Source organism: Microtus pennsylvanicus (genome assembly GCF_037038515.1).
Source record: "Microtus pennsylvanicus isolate mMicPen1 chromosome Y unlocalized genomic scaffold, mMicPen1.hap1 SUPER_Y_unloc_3, whole genome shotgun sequence".
Classification (NCBI taxonomy): Eukaryota; Metazoa; Chordata; class Mammalia; order Rodentia; family Cricetidae; genus Microtus; species Microtus pennsylvanicus.
Genome location: NW_027460881.1, coordinates 5763699 through 5776107, shown reverse-complemented (window position 1 = coordinate 5776107; position 12409 = coordinate 5763699).

Below are 12409 nucleotides of genomic sequence, written 5' to 3'. Positions count from 1 at the left end.
GTTTGAGTGGAGAGGTTTATTTGCGGAGCAAGAAGAATGTGGGAGGAGGAAGAGAAGTGGAAAGTTTGATAATTATTATTATGAAGTAATGGAAAAATCAATAGAAAATAACCAATGAGGACAGTGGAGCTAGGAAAAAAAACATTCATGTGAGTTGTTGACTCAGACCAAAAATTATTTTACAGAAAAAAAAAAACACATAAAGGGGTTGAGTTACTTGGAAAATATGACTCAAGTAATTGGGAAGAAGATTGGGGTTTTTATTTTGGGTCTTCCTGGGGCTGTATGAGCAGCATTTTAGGACCTGTATGCTGGATATTTCTGGGGGTTAGTAGGGAAGAAACCTGGCTAGGAGGAGTTTTATGACATAAGTAGAGCCTTGATGATGTCACAAAGCTTTGGTTGGGGGTGGCAACTCTGTTCCAATGAAGCACTAGTCTTCTGTGAATGTGGGCTTACTATCTTCACGGTGGCTGAGGATGTCAGTTCAGCTCTTGGGCTCCACAACTGTTCAACCGAATTTCCAGAAGTTGGAATCTAGAGAGCCAAGATATTTTCTTTTTTTAAATATGTTTAGGAAGCAACTAGGACCTCTGTAGTCAAAGAAAGGTTTCTTTCAAATCTGCTCTGGGTCCAAAATTTATGTCGTTAACAGCTCCTATATTTGATAGCTGGGGGACGGTTAATGTCAGGTATTCTCCCCACTCTATCTTTGCTAAAAATGTCCAATTCCTCAGTCCACTTAAATGGCAAAGATCCTCTTTGTCCATATGTGTTTTAAAAGATAATTATTTCTAATAGGTGCTGTTGCACAGATTAATGTTTCTTTCTTTTGGCAGTTTGACTCACAGTACTCACTTCTCTAATGAAGATACAGAATATCTTTATGTAATCAATCTGGATCTGGATCAGGAGACACAATAGAGAGAGCCAGTGGACTGGAGTGCCATGACCTTGGGCAGGTGGTTATAGATCAGCCAACTAACCAGTAGCTTGAGTGGTAAGGAGAGGAGTGGCTGTTCTTTGAATTCTTTGCCATCTGTTCAGATATTTCTTTCTCACTTTAGGTATAGGCATAGCTTCCTCTCTCATTGATATAGTAAGTCAGGAAGTAGGTTTCTCAGTAGAGGTCAATTGCATTTTGCAGCAGGAATATGTCTCTGATACACATATACTGAGCTGTAGACAAGAGTTTGATAGTTTTCCTATTAATTTCTTAAGAACATATTCCATTTAGGTATCCAAATCTATTCAGCCCTGCCTTTTTCACCTGCTCCAAATTATTCCTAAAAAGAGCCTTGACCTCACATCCTCACCTTCTTATCCTTGCAGGCACTTATGTTGGAGGAAACCACTTTGTGTCTGATTTAAACTGAAGAGTTCTTCCTATGCAGAGATTGGCAGCTATGAAGCCCAAGCACAGAAACAGAGCCAAGAGACAGTGCAACAGGAGTGCTGTGGCCTATCTCAGAAACTCTCCCGCCATGATGAAGATGCCTCTTAGTATGAGTTGCATGCCACATCTCCAGAAGAAGAATGGGCCATCGCTCCAGAAGCAAAAACTTTGTAAGCCTTTTGAGGCCCTGGAGAATATTGTTGGCCGCAGAATTTCTCATGGCTGGAAGGAAGCCAATGAACCAGTCACCCATTGGAAAGCCATCATTCTAGATCAACTGCCAACATATCCCTCTCTCTATTTGTTGAAATATGATGGGATTGATTGTGTCTATGGCTTGGAGCTTCATAGTGATGAAAGGATTTTAAACCTGAAGATCCTGCCTAATAATGTGCCATTTCCTCAGGTGACAGACACTCATCTCTCAAACACCATAGTTGGCAGAGCAGTGAAACATACATTCATGGGCACAAATGGCTCTAAGAATGACTGGAATGGGATGGTCCTTTAAGAGGTGCCAATCATGAAGACCTGGTTTTATATTACCTACAAGAAAGATCCGGTCTTGTACATTTACCACCTCCTGGATGACTACCTGGAAGGCAACCGCCACATCATGCCAGGCTCTAAGGAAGTATGGAGTGGCGTGGTCCCAGATGAGGTTCAGGCCATAACGACCTGTTTCTACATTGTCAACGAGAATGATCCGGTCCTGTACCTTTACCACTATCATGATGATTCCATTGAAGGCAACCTCCACATCACGCCTGAATGTCCTCCAGTAGAGGTGACTTTGGAATTAGGCAGGGATTCCTTGGAGGGCAAAAGAGTGCAGTACAACAAAAGAGATGGAACCCAAGGGATAGGAAAAATTATTTGCCAAGTTCTTAACAAATCTTCTGTGTATTTCATCTAGTTTGATAATGACTTCCATATCTATGTCTATTATTTGTTGAAGATCTGTTAAAGTGAAATTCTCAAATTTTGAGGGGCAGACTTAATGCTCTCTTTGTGAACGTGTTTTTTCAGAGATACCTCAGGTCTTCTATGAATCCTGGAATCTTTTCCAATGGATTATTCTTTCTCAAAGAATAAAAATTTGTTAACATGTTGTGTTATTTGGTCAATGATGGATTGTGTTTGGAAGATGGGGCATCACAGAAATACATGCCTCAAAACAAAGCAGGATTTATGGTCTTTTCCCCTTGGAGAGTAAAGGACTGGGGATGCGTGGTGTGGTAAAGGACAAGATGGCTGTCAAGGAAGCAGTGGAGAGGGGACAAAAAGTTGAATGATCTCGGGGCGGTATGAAGCTTGAGGGAAAACCATGTCAAATGGAAAGATGTGACCAATATCAGCATGAGGTATTGGGACTTAAGAGGATAAAGAGTAGATTAATCAGGAAGGGACACAAATGTATACTCAAAATCAGAGAAAATTAGGTTTCATTTGATGAATGGTTTAATTCGTACTGGCTGTAAGTCAAAGGATGTTTGATCTCCAATAGAGCATGTTGCTTAGTGAAAAGTGTCTCCGTTCAGTTGCTCTTCTCCAATAAGTTGGACATCAAGCTACCTACTTAGTTTTGCCAGAATTCTGTCTGCCACCTACTTTGTCATGCCTGGATTCGGTATGCCTTGAACTCTCATAGGTCTTATCCATGCCATCCAACCCTTGTCAGTTCATTTAAATAATTGCCCTGCCATATCTGGAAAACAGTGTTCCCTTTTATTGATCATGTTCTGTAGTACTTGGGCTATAAAACTCATGAACACACTCACCCACACACAGGAGAAACATGTACATATGATGCCCACTAGTGTGTGACATGCACACATATGATGAATGCACCGAACTCCATATTATCAGTAAAGTAATGATTCCATGATGCTAGGTGGAGTCTGGCAAAGACCCCACACACCCATCAAAGCACCAAACACCTGTATGGGACTGATGTCTGACTCCCATCCTGTAAGGAACCTGCCATCCTGTAACTGGGCTATTTTTGGTTCCTTCATCTTCACAAACTTGGTTAAAATGTTAGAGTTGTCAAACTGGGAGTTAGGGTCCAGCATGTAGATCAGCTGTCCCAGGTCAGGTGATTTGGCTACAATTTGGGTGAGAAATTGTACCAGGGAATTCTGGTACACCCTCTCCTCTTCTTCTCCCTGTCCTCATCATCACTCTTGTGGGTGGGCCTGGAGCACAAAGAAGGTAAAATGGAATAAGCCACTCCTTAGTGGAAAACCTTGTCAATCCTTAATTTGACCTGACTCTCTGAGGGAATGCAGCACATTTTTTCCTACTAGGACTCCTCATTCATTGGTTCACTCATTTTTCCAATGAATGATTGAATTCATCCATTCTTCCTTGTCTCTCTCTCTTCTTTCTTCCCTTCTTCCATTTCCCCCTTGATTGTAGAAATTTGAGCAGCAGGGCTGCATCCCCATGGGGCCGCCTTGTAAGGTTATGCTCCGAAATAACAACACAAAATTATTCATTTAAACACTGCCTGCCCCATTATTTTCAGCCTCTTAACCCATGTCTAATAATGTATGTTGCAGCACGAGGTGCGCTTAGAAGGAAAGATTTAGCATGTTTGACCTGTTGGCTGGCTGTATCGCCATCTGCCTTAGAGTGCAGAGCTACCATTTCTGCCCATGGGAGAGGTGCATGGCATCTCTAAGCTCAATTCCTATTCCTCCCAGCATTCTCTTATGTTTATTCCACCCACCTATGTTCTAACCTTGCAGGCCAAACATTTTCTTTATTTAATTAACCAATGACCTATACTCCATCATTACTCCTATTTCTGTTTAAACAAGAACGGAATCTTTAACTTTAACATAGCAAAATTACATAGAACTAAACAGTTATCAAGCAAGAATTACAGTTACAATATTTATATCTCTTTTATCTTTTATCATAACAATGGAAAACTATAACTGTCTATCTCTTCTTCAACTCCATCAGAGACTCCAGAATAATACAGTATTACCTAAGCAAACAAAAAGTAAGCCATTTTCAAACTCTAGAAATGACAGAGACATCTCGCTGCCTGGACAGTCACCCAAAGTTCCTCTGTACCGTTGGTGTTTCCATCCTCAGCCTACAGGCCCATAGTTTCCAGCAGACATTTCCATGAAGCAGGAAATTTCAAAGGCAGTCACTATCTGCTTGTCTTGAAGAATGTTTTGCTGACACTTTCCTGAATCAGGAACACGGAAAGATCATCTCGCCTTTAGGCAAGTTCAGTAGTCCTCTCTCTGAGTGTTTTCTGTGTACAGTTTATGCAACAATCCAGGCAAGAGCAGTTTCTTCCCCAAATGGCTATCAAACTCCATAAGGATCCTCTTTGATGCCCATCTTCTTCCTGAAGTAGATATGTGCTGCCAAGAGTAGAGTGTCTCACTGTCATGAAAAACCCTAAGGTACTAAAACATTAAATACCCTATTTTGTAGTCTAGAGAGATATGAATAATGCCTATCTAACTGAAATATATATATCTATGTAGCTAGAAAATCTAACTAACATGACTACAAACTTGACTATTATTAATGAATATCCATTAATAACCTATATACATTATATTTTTAAATGAACTACACAATCACAATACCTTAATTAAGATCAAAAATGCATATACATATAACAAAATTGACCTAAAATCTCTATCAGTAAAGCAAAATCTATACTAATGCAAATATTCATATCTATATCACATCCCACTTTAAATGTAAAAGAACGTTTATAAGCCATATTTGGGAACGTGGGTGCAGTTTTTTCTCTCCAAAATGCTTCCTGCTGAATGGTGGCATCATTATTGATTTATCTCAGTTGGCAGTTGAGCGAAGCAATTTTTTAAAGGTGTTCACAGCAACCTTTAAGTAGGGCGTGGTCCATCCTACCATATTAGGATAGAGGCATCCACAGACTATCACCCTCTGTGAAAACAAAATAGAAACTCCTTTCCAAAGCATCATGTCCTTAGATCCAAATTTCAAAGTCAAGGCATTTTCAAAATATCTATGTTGGATTATTTCAGCAGCTTTTATAAAGAAACATCTTTTAGCAGCTATTGCTACTGCCTCAAAATTCAAATGATTCAAAAAGAGCATAATAGCATACAATATCAAAATTCGCTGTGAATTTTCCATCTTTGTGCGCTTCAATTTAACCTCTATTTTGTTTACTTTTCCTTTTTATTTGTTGCCTTTTGAGACAGGTTCTCTGTTCTTTGACCTGGAATAACTCTGTATACCTGTCTGTCCTTGAAGTCTCAGAGATCTGCATCTCTCTGCCTTTCAGGCATTGGGATTAAAGGTGTATGCTACTACACATTGAACTCACAAAGATCTGTTTGTCTCTGCCTTCAAGGCATTGGGATTAAAGGCGTGTGCTACCTCACCTTGAAGGTACAGAGGTCAATCTCCCTCTGCCTCCCATGTGTTGGGTTTACAGGTGTGTCCTACCACACCCAACAACTCTCTTCCTTTTTTTAACTTTAAGAACTTCAAATTTTAGCCTGCACATATTTTTAACACACTGTAAATCATTTAAAAATTTTCTTTGTCTTTGAATCTCTCGTTACTCTATTTCTCTCTCTGTATTTCTGACCACATGAGTCTTTGATTTACCAAGCAATCTCAGTAGGACTAAAGCCGTGGCTTTGCTGGCCAGATGTAGCCCATTCCTTAGCTTTCTGCCATTTCAACCTTGTGGCTGAGGTACCGAACAGAGCCGCATTCAGTGCCACAAGTCTACAGTGTTTCAAGGTCCTTGCCATCAAAGAGGCTGCAACAGACAACACTCAAGCCCTCTTTCTGTAGCTGGCCCTCCTTCCTCAAACAGTCAGAGTTTGCCCAGGCAGGATGGCCCAGAAAGCCGGCATTTTAAAACAACACAGTTTTTTTTCCTGCTACTGCTGAAAACATACAAGCATTCAGTTGGCTTTTATCAACACCATTTAAATGTTTTGTGGCAGGACCTCTTAAGGGCTGCAGGGTTTTGCAGCTGAAGCTGAGTCAGCAAGCCTCTTTTAGATGAGAGCCCTTGCTTTCTTCTAGCAAGCAGAGCAGACCGAGAAATCGCTGCTACCAAGAAAACATGCTTTACTCTTTCCCAAGCTTTCTCAGGCTTTCAGTGGATTCAGTTGTCCACAAGGCTGCAAGCCATTCTGTAGTTATTTGCGCAGCGAGACTGTGTCCCCAGCACCACAGCCGCATGAAGGTTATGCCTGAAATAAATACACAAAAACTGTATTCTTTTAAACACTGCTGGCCCATTAGATTCAGCATTTTAACCCATTTCTAATAATCAGTGTAGTATAACGAGGTGCACTTAACAGGAAAAATTCAGCATGTCTGACATGGTGGCTGGCTGCATCGACATCTGCCTCAGAGAGCAGAGCTATGGCATCTGCCGGGGAGAGGGGAGCATGGCTTCTCTGAGCTCACTACCTCTTCCTCCCGGCATTCTATTTTGTTTACTCCACCTACCTATGTTCTAACCTATCAGCTGAAGCGGATTCTTTCTTTAATTAATCAATAAACTTCTTCTGTCACTTTATCCTTTCAACAGCTTGCCCATATAAATCTCCCATGTGTCTTCTGTTGTATAATCTTTCATTTGTAAAGAACTTGCACTCTCCGGGGAGGATTTGTCTGACATCTCTGTGGATGGAGATCATATGAGGAAGATCAGATGAGCAACCATGACAACTCTAATGCTGTAGAGTTAGGTGGACCAGAGATTGATGGCTGACATTCCTGTGCTATGCATCAGATGCCCCTGAACTCTGGCCCTGTTGACAGACAGGCAGACATCAAGTTGGTCACACATACTTAACTCATTCATGTTCACAGATACTGTAAATGCAGTTTTAACTCTTCTCCTAAACTAATAAAAAAACCAAGATTAGGAGAAGAGAAGAGCCTGAAGTAAGGCCTCAAAATGGGTCATTTTGCAAAGGAAAGGTTACCTGCCTCCATGTATGCTGTCTCCCTTTCTTAGTCAAATCCATCCTTCCAGTGTCTAGCTAACAGCTAACCATAGGATTGAACCCAACTGCCTTTGATTTCTGAAATAAGTGCTGTCCCCTTAAGGTCTCATAACAGCAGAGGAAGGTTTGTAAGACTGTCCCAGCAACAATTTAAAGCAATTCTAGAACACTAAAGATGCAGCAAATTTGGGAAATTGGTAATATAGATCGTTCTGATGGGACAAAATAATTTAGCATTAAAAAAAAAACAGATTGGTGTACTCACGATGAATTTATGTGATATGGCACACACAGGCTTCTGGTTCTGAATACTTCATGCTCGGTGGGTTTTGGAGATTGTCGTGACCCTGAACCTAGCTGGAGGCTTTGGGGCCTTGAAAGGACAAGACTTAATATTTCAGGACATCCTTGTACTTGGTGCCCACTGTTTACTGATTTCCTTACAGAGAATGAGCAGCCATCTACTCCTGCTGCCATGCCTTCCCCACATGAACAGAGAGAAGACCCTATACACACAGGTCGCTTGTATCACATGTGAAGGCATACGTCACAAACAAACTCCCACAGCAGTTTAGAATTGTGATTAATAGAATGATTAGTTCTTCAAAGGAGAAAAACTTAGAGATCAAAATCCCTTACAAAAGCCCTCTGCAGGATCAGAAAAGGAGCCTAGTAGCCGGAAGGGAAGCTCAAGCAAGAGATCAAGCTGAAGGTAGAAGTTGCTTTTTAAAAGAGAGAGAGACCACAACTCAATGGGCTGGTATCTCAGTGGCTATTCAGGAAACATCACAGAGAAAGTATCTGCTTCATGCATGAGAGTCACCGATGATTTCCCTTTAAGAAAAAAACCCATCAAAACTCCCAAAAACATCATCAGCATTCAACAACATGTCTATGATTTCTTTGCCTTGCCTTTGATTGTGCAGTAAATGATGCTGATAGTTAATCTGTGCAATTAATGCAAATTTCCTTGTAACTGACTAGACAGAATTGACAGGTTATCTTAAACACAGCAGGGAGTCACTCTACGATGGAACTGGTTCATCATCACCTGTGTGACAGTGACATAATTAAGATCTTTCCTTTGTCTATAAATCTCATTATGTTCAACATGATATGTTGTCATACAGATTTCTTAGGGTCTTGTCCCACTGGTGGTTTCCTTGGTATGCTTACATAATTTTTGCCAGATCCAATCAGTTTTGCCATGCACTCTCAGCTCCACGTCATTGTGTTCCCCTTATGTTCCAGTCCAGGCATTTTAGACCTCTTGTAACTGTTGTAAGAGTATCTCATGTTCCACCTAAATGATTTAGGGTTTTATTTAGGCTGGGTTTTATCTTGCATCACTGAGTTCATTGACTTTCCTTGGGCGTAATTCCTGGGACACTGAGCCTAACTCATGGGGGATTCCTCCAGTTATTTCTCCTTTCTTAGATAGTTTACACTCTCACTATTACTGTGAGAGTGTTCCTGTAGCAAATATTCTTCTCAAGATGAGAAGAAACTTCAATATTACAATCCATTTGTTATTGTGATTTAAATACACACACACAAACACACACAAGTTAGTGCACATACACTGATGATATCTCAATTTATGGGGCCATTCTGGAGATGTCAAGATCGATATCTCTCGAGTGGTTCTCAGAAGGCCATAGGGTGACCCTCTCTAGGTTCTTAAGCAGGGAGTAGAAGTTGACCGCACTGTGACATGTCCCTAGGAACTATGTGTGCCTTGTCCCATAGTCAGACTGATGACGACTGTCTTGAAAACCACCATGGAACTTTTGTTTGGCAAATGATGGAGATCAAGTCAGGGTCAAAATCAGAAAACTAGATGGAGCTTCCAAGCTCCAGTGGAAGAGCAGATGGATGGAGAAAAAGAGCAAGGATGTCAGGAATATAAGGGCTTGGTCCACAGTATGAGACACTGTGCCTGAACTAAGGGGATTTCAACTAATCCAGTGACCTGGGAATGAAATAACATGGGATCAAACTGGAAGCTCTGAATGTGGCTGACAATTGGGGCAGACGGAGAAGCCAAAGATAATGGCAATTGCAATTGTCTGCATATCATATACTGGCTTTTTGTGATCAAATTATTGTGGATGCTCACCTTGCTAAAACTGGATGGATGAAGGGTGGGCTTGGACTTCCCACAGCTCAAAGTACCCTGCCCTCTATTTGGACAGGTGTTTGAGTGGAGAGGTTTATTTGCGGAGCAAGAAGAATGTGGGAGGAGGAAGAGAAATGGAAAGTTTGATAATTATTACTATGAAGTAATGGAAAAATCAATAGAAAATAACCAATGAGGACATTGGAGTTAGGAAAAAAATCATACATGTGAGTTGTTGACTCAGACCAAAAATTATTTTACAGAAAAAAAAACACATAAAGGGGTTGAGTTACTTGGAAAATATGCCTTAGTAATTGGGAAGAAGATTGGGGTTTTTATTTTGGGTCTTCATGGGGCTGTATGAGCAGCATTTTAGGACCTGTATGCTGGATATTTCTGGGGGTTAGTAGGGAAGAAACCTGGCTAGGAGGAGTTTTATGACATAAGAAGAGCCTTGATGATGTCACAAAGCTTTGGTTGGGGGTGGCAACTCTGTTCCACATGAAGCACTAGTCTTCTGTGAATGTGGGCTTACTATCTTCACGGTGGCTGAGGATGTCAGTTCAGCTCTTGGGCTCCACAACTGTTCAACCGAATTTCCAGAAGTTGGAATCTAGAGAGCCAAGATATTTTCTTTTGGTAAATATGTTTAGGAAGCAACTAGGACCTCTGTAGTCAAAGAAAGGTTTCTTTCAAATCTGCTCTGGGTCCCAAATTTATGTCGTTAACAGCTCCTATATTTGATAGCTGGGGGACGGTTAATGTCAGGTATTCTCCCCACTCTATCTTTGCTAAAAATGTCCAATTCCTCAGTCCACTTAAATGGCAAAGATCCTCTTTGTCCATATGTGTTTTAAAAGATAATTATTTCTAATAGGTGCTGTTGCACAGATTAATGTTTCTTTCTTTTGGCAGTTTGACCCACAGTACTCACTTCTCTAATGAAGATACAGAATATCTTTATGTAATCAACCTGGATCTGGATCAGGAGACACAATAGAGAGAGCCAGTGGACTGGAGTGCCATGACCTGGGCAGGTGGTTATAGATCAGCCAACTAACCAGTAGCTTGAGTGGTAAGGAGAGGAGTGGCTGTTCTTTGAATTCTTTGCCATCTGTTCAGATATTTCTTTCTCACTTTAGGTATAGGCATAGCTTCCTCTCTCATTGATATAGTAAGTCAGGAAGTAGGTTTCTCAGTAGAGGTCAATTGCATTTTGCAGCATGAATATGTCTCTGATACACATATACTGAGCTGTAGACAAGAGTTTGATAATTTTCCTATTAATTTCTTAAGAACATATTCCATTTAGGTATCCAAATCTATTCAGCCCTGCCTTTTTCAACTGCTCCAAAGTTATTCCTAAAAAGAGCCTTGACCTCACATCCTCACATTCTTATCCTTGCAGGCACTTATGGTGGAGGAAACCACTTTGTGTCTGATTTAAACTGAAGAGTTCTTCCTATGCAGAGATTGGCAGCTATGAAGCCCAAGCACAGAAACAGAGCCAAGAGACAGTGGAACAGGAGTGCTGTGGCCTATCTCAGAAAGTTTCCCGCCTTGAGGAAGATGCCTCTTAGTATGAGTGGCATGCCACATCTCCAGAAGAAGAATGGGCCATCGCTCCAGAAGCAAAAACTTAGTAAGCCTTTTGAGGCCCTGGAGAATATTGTTGGCCGCAGAATTTCTCATGGCTGGAAGGAAGCCAATGAACCAGTCACCCATTGGAAAGCCATCATTCTAGATCAACTGCCAACATATCCCACTCTCTATTTGTTGAAATATGATGGGATTGATTGTGTCTATGGCTTGGAGCTTCATAGTGATGGAAGGATTTTAAACCTGAAGATCCTGCCTAATAATGTGCCATTTCCTCAGGTGACAGACACTCATCTCTCAAACACCATAGTTAGCAGAGCAGTGAAACATACATTCATGGGCACAAATGGCTCTAAGAATGACTGGAACGGGATGGTCCTAGAAGAGGTGCCAATCATGAAGACCTGGTTTTATATTACCTACAAGAAAGATCCGGTCTCGTACATTTACCACCTTCTGGATGACTACCTGGAAGGCAACCTCCACATCATGCCAGGCTCTAAGGAAGAGTGGAGTGGCGTGGTCCCAGGTGAGGTACAGACCATAACGACCTGTTTCTACATGGTCAACGAGAATGATCCGGTCCTGTACCTTTACCACCATCATGATGATTCCATTGAAGGCAACCTCCACATCACGCCTGAATGTCCTCCAGTAGAGGTGACTTTGGAATTAGGCAGGGATTCCTTGGAGGGCAAAAGAGTGCAGTACAACAAAAATGATGGAACCCAAGAGATAGGTAAAATTATTTGCCAAGTTCCCAACAAACCTTCTGTGTATTTCATCAAGTTTGATAATGACTTCCATATCTATGTCTATGATTTGGTGAAGATCTGTTAAAGTGAAATTCTCAAATTTTGAGGGGCAGACTTAATTCTCTCTTTGGGAATGTGTTTTTTTCAGAGATACCTCAGTCTTCTATGAATCCAGGTATCTTTTCCAATGGATTATTCTTTCTCAAAGAATAAAAATTTGTTAACATGTTGTGTTATTTGGTCAATGATGGATTGTGTTTGGTGGATGGGGCATCACAGAAATACATGCCTCAAAACAAAGCAGGATTTATGGTCTTTTCCCCTTGGAGAGTAAAGGACTGGGGATGCGTGGTGTGGTAAAGGACAAGATGGCTGTCAAGGAAGCAGTGGAGAGGGGACAAAAAGTTGTATGATCTCGGGGCGGTATGAAGCTTGAGGGAAAACCATGTCAAATGGAAAGATATGACCGATATCAGCGTGAGGTATTGGGACTTAAGAGGATAAAGAGTAGATTAGTCAGGAAGGGACACAAATGTAT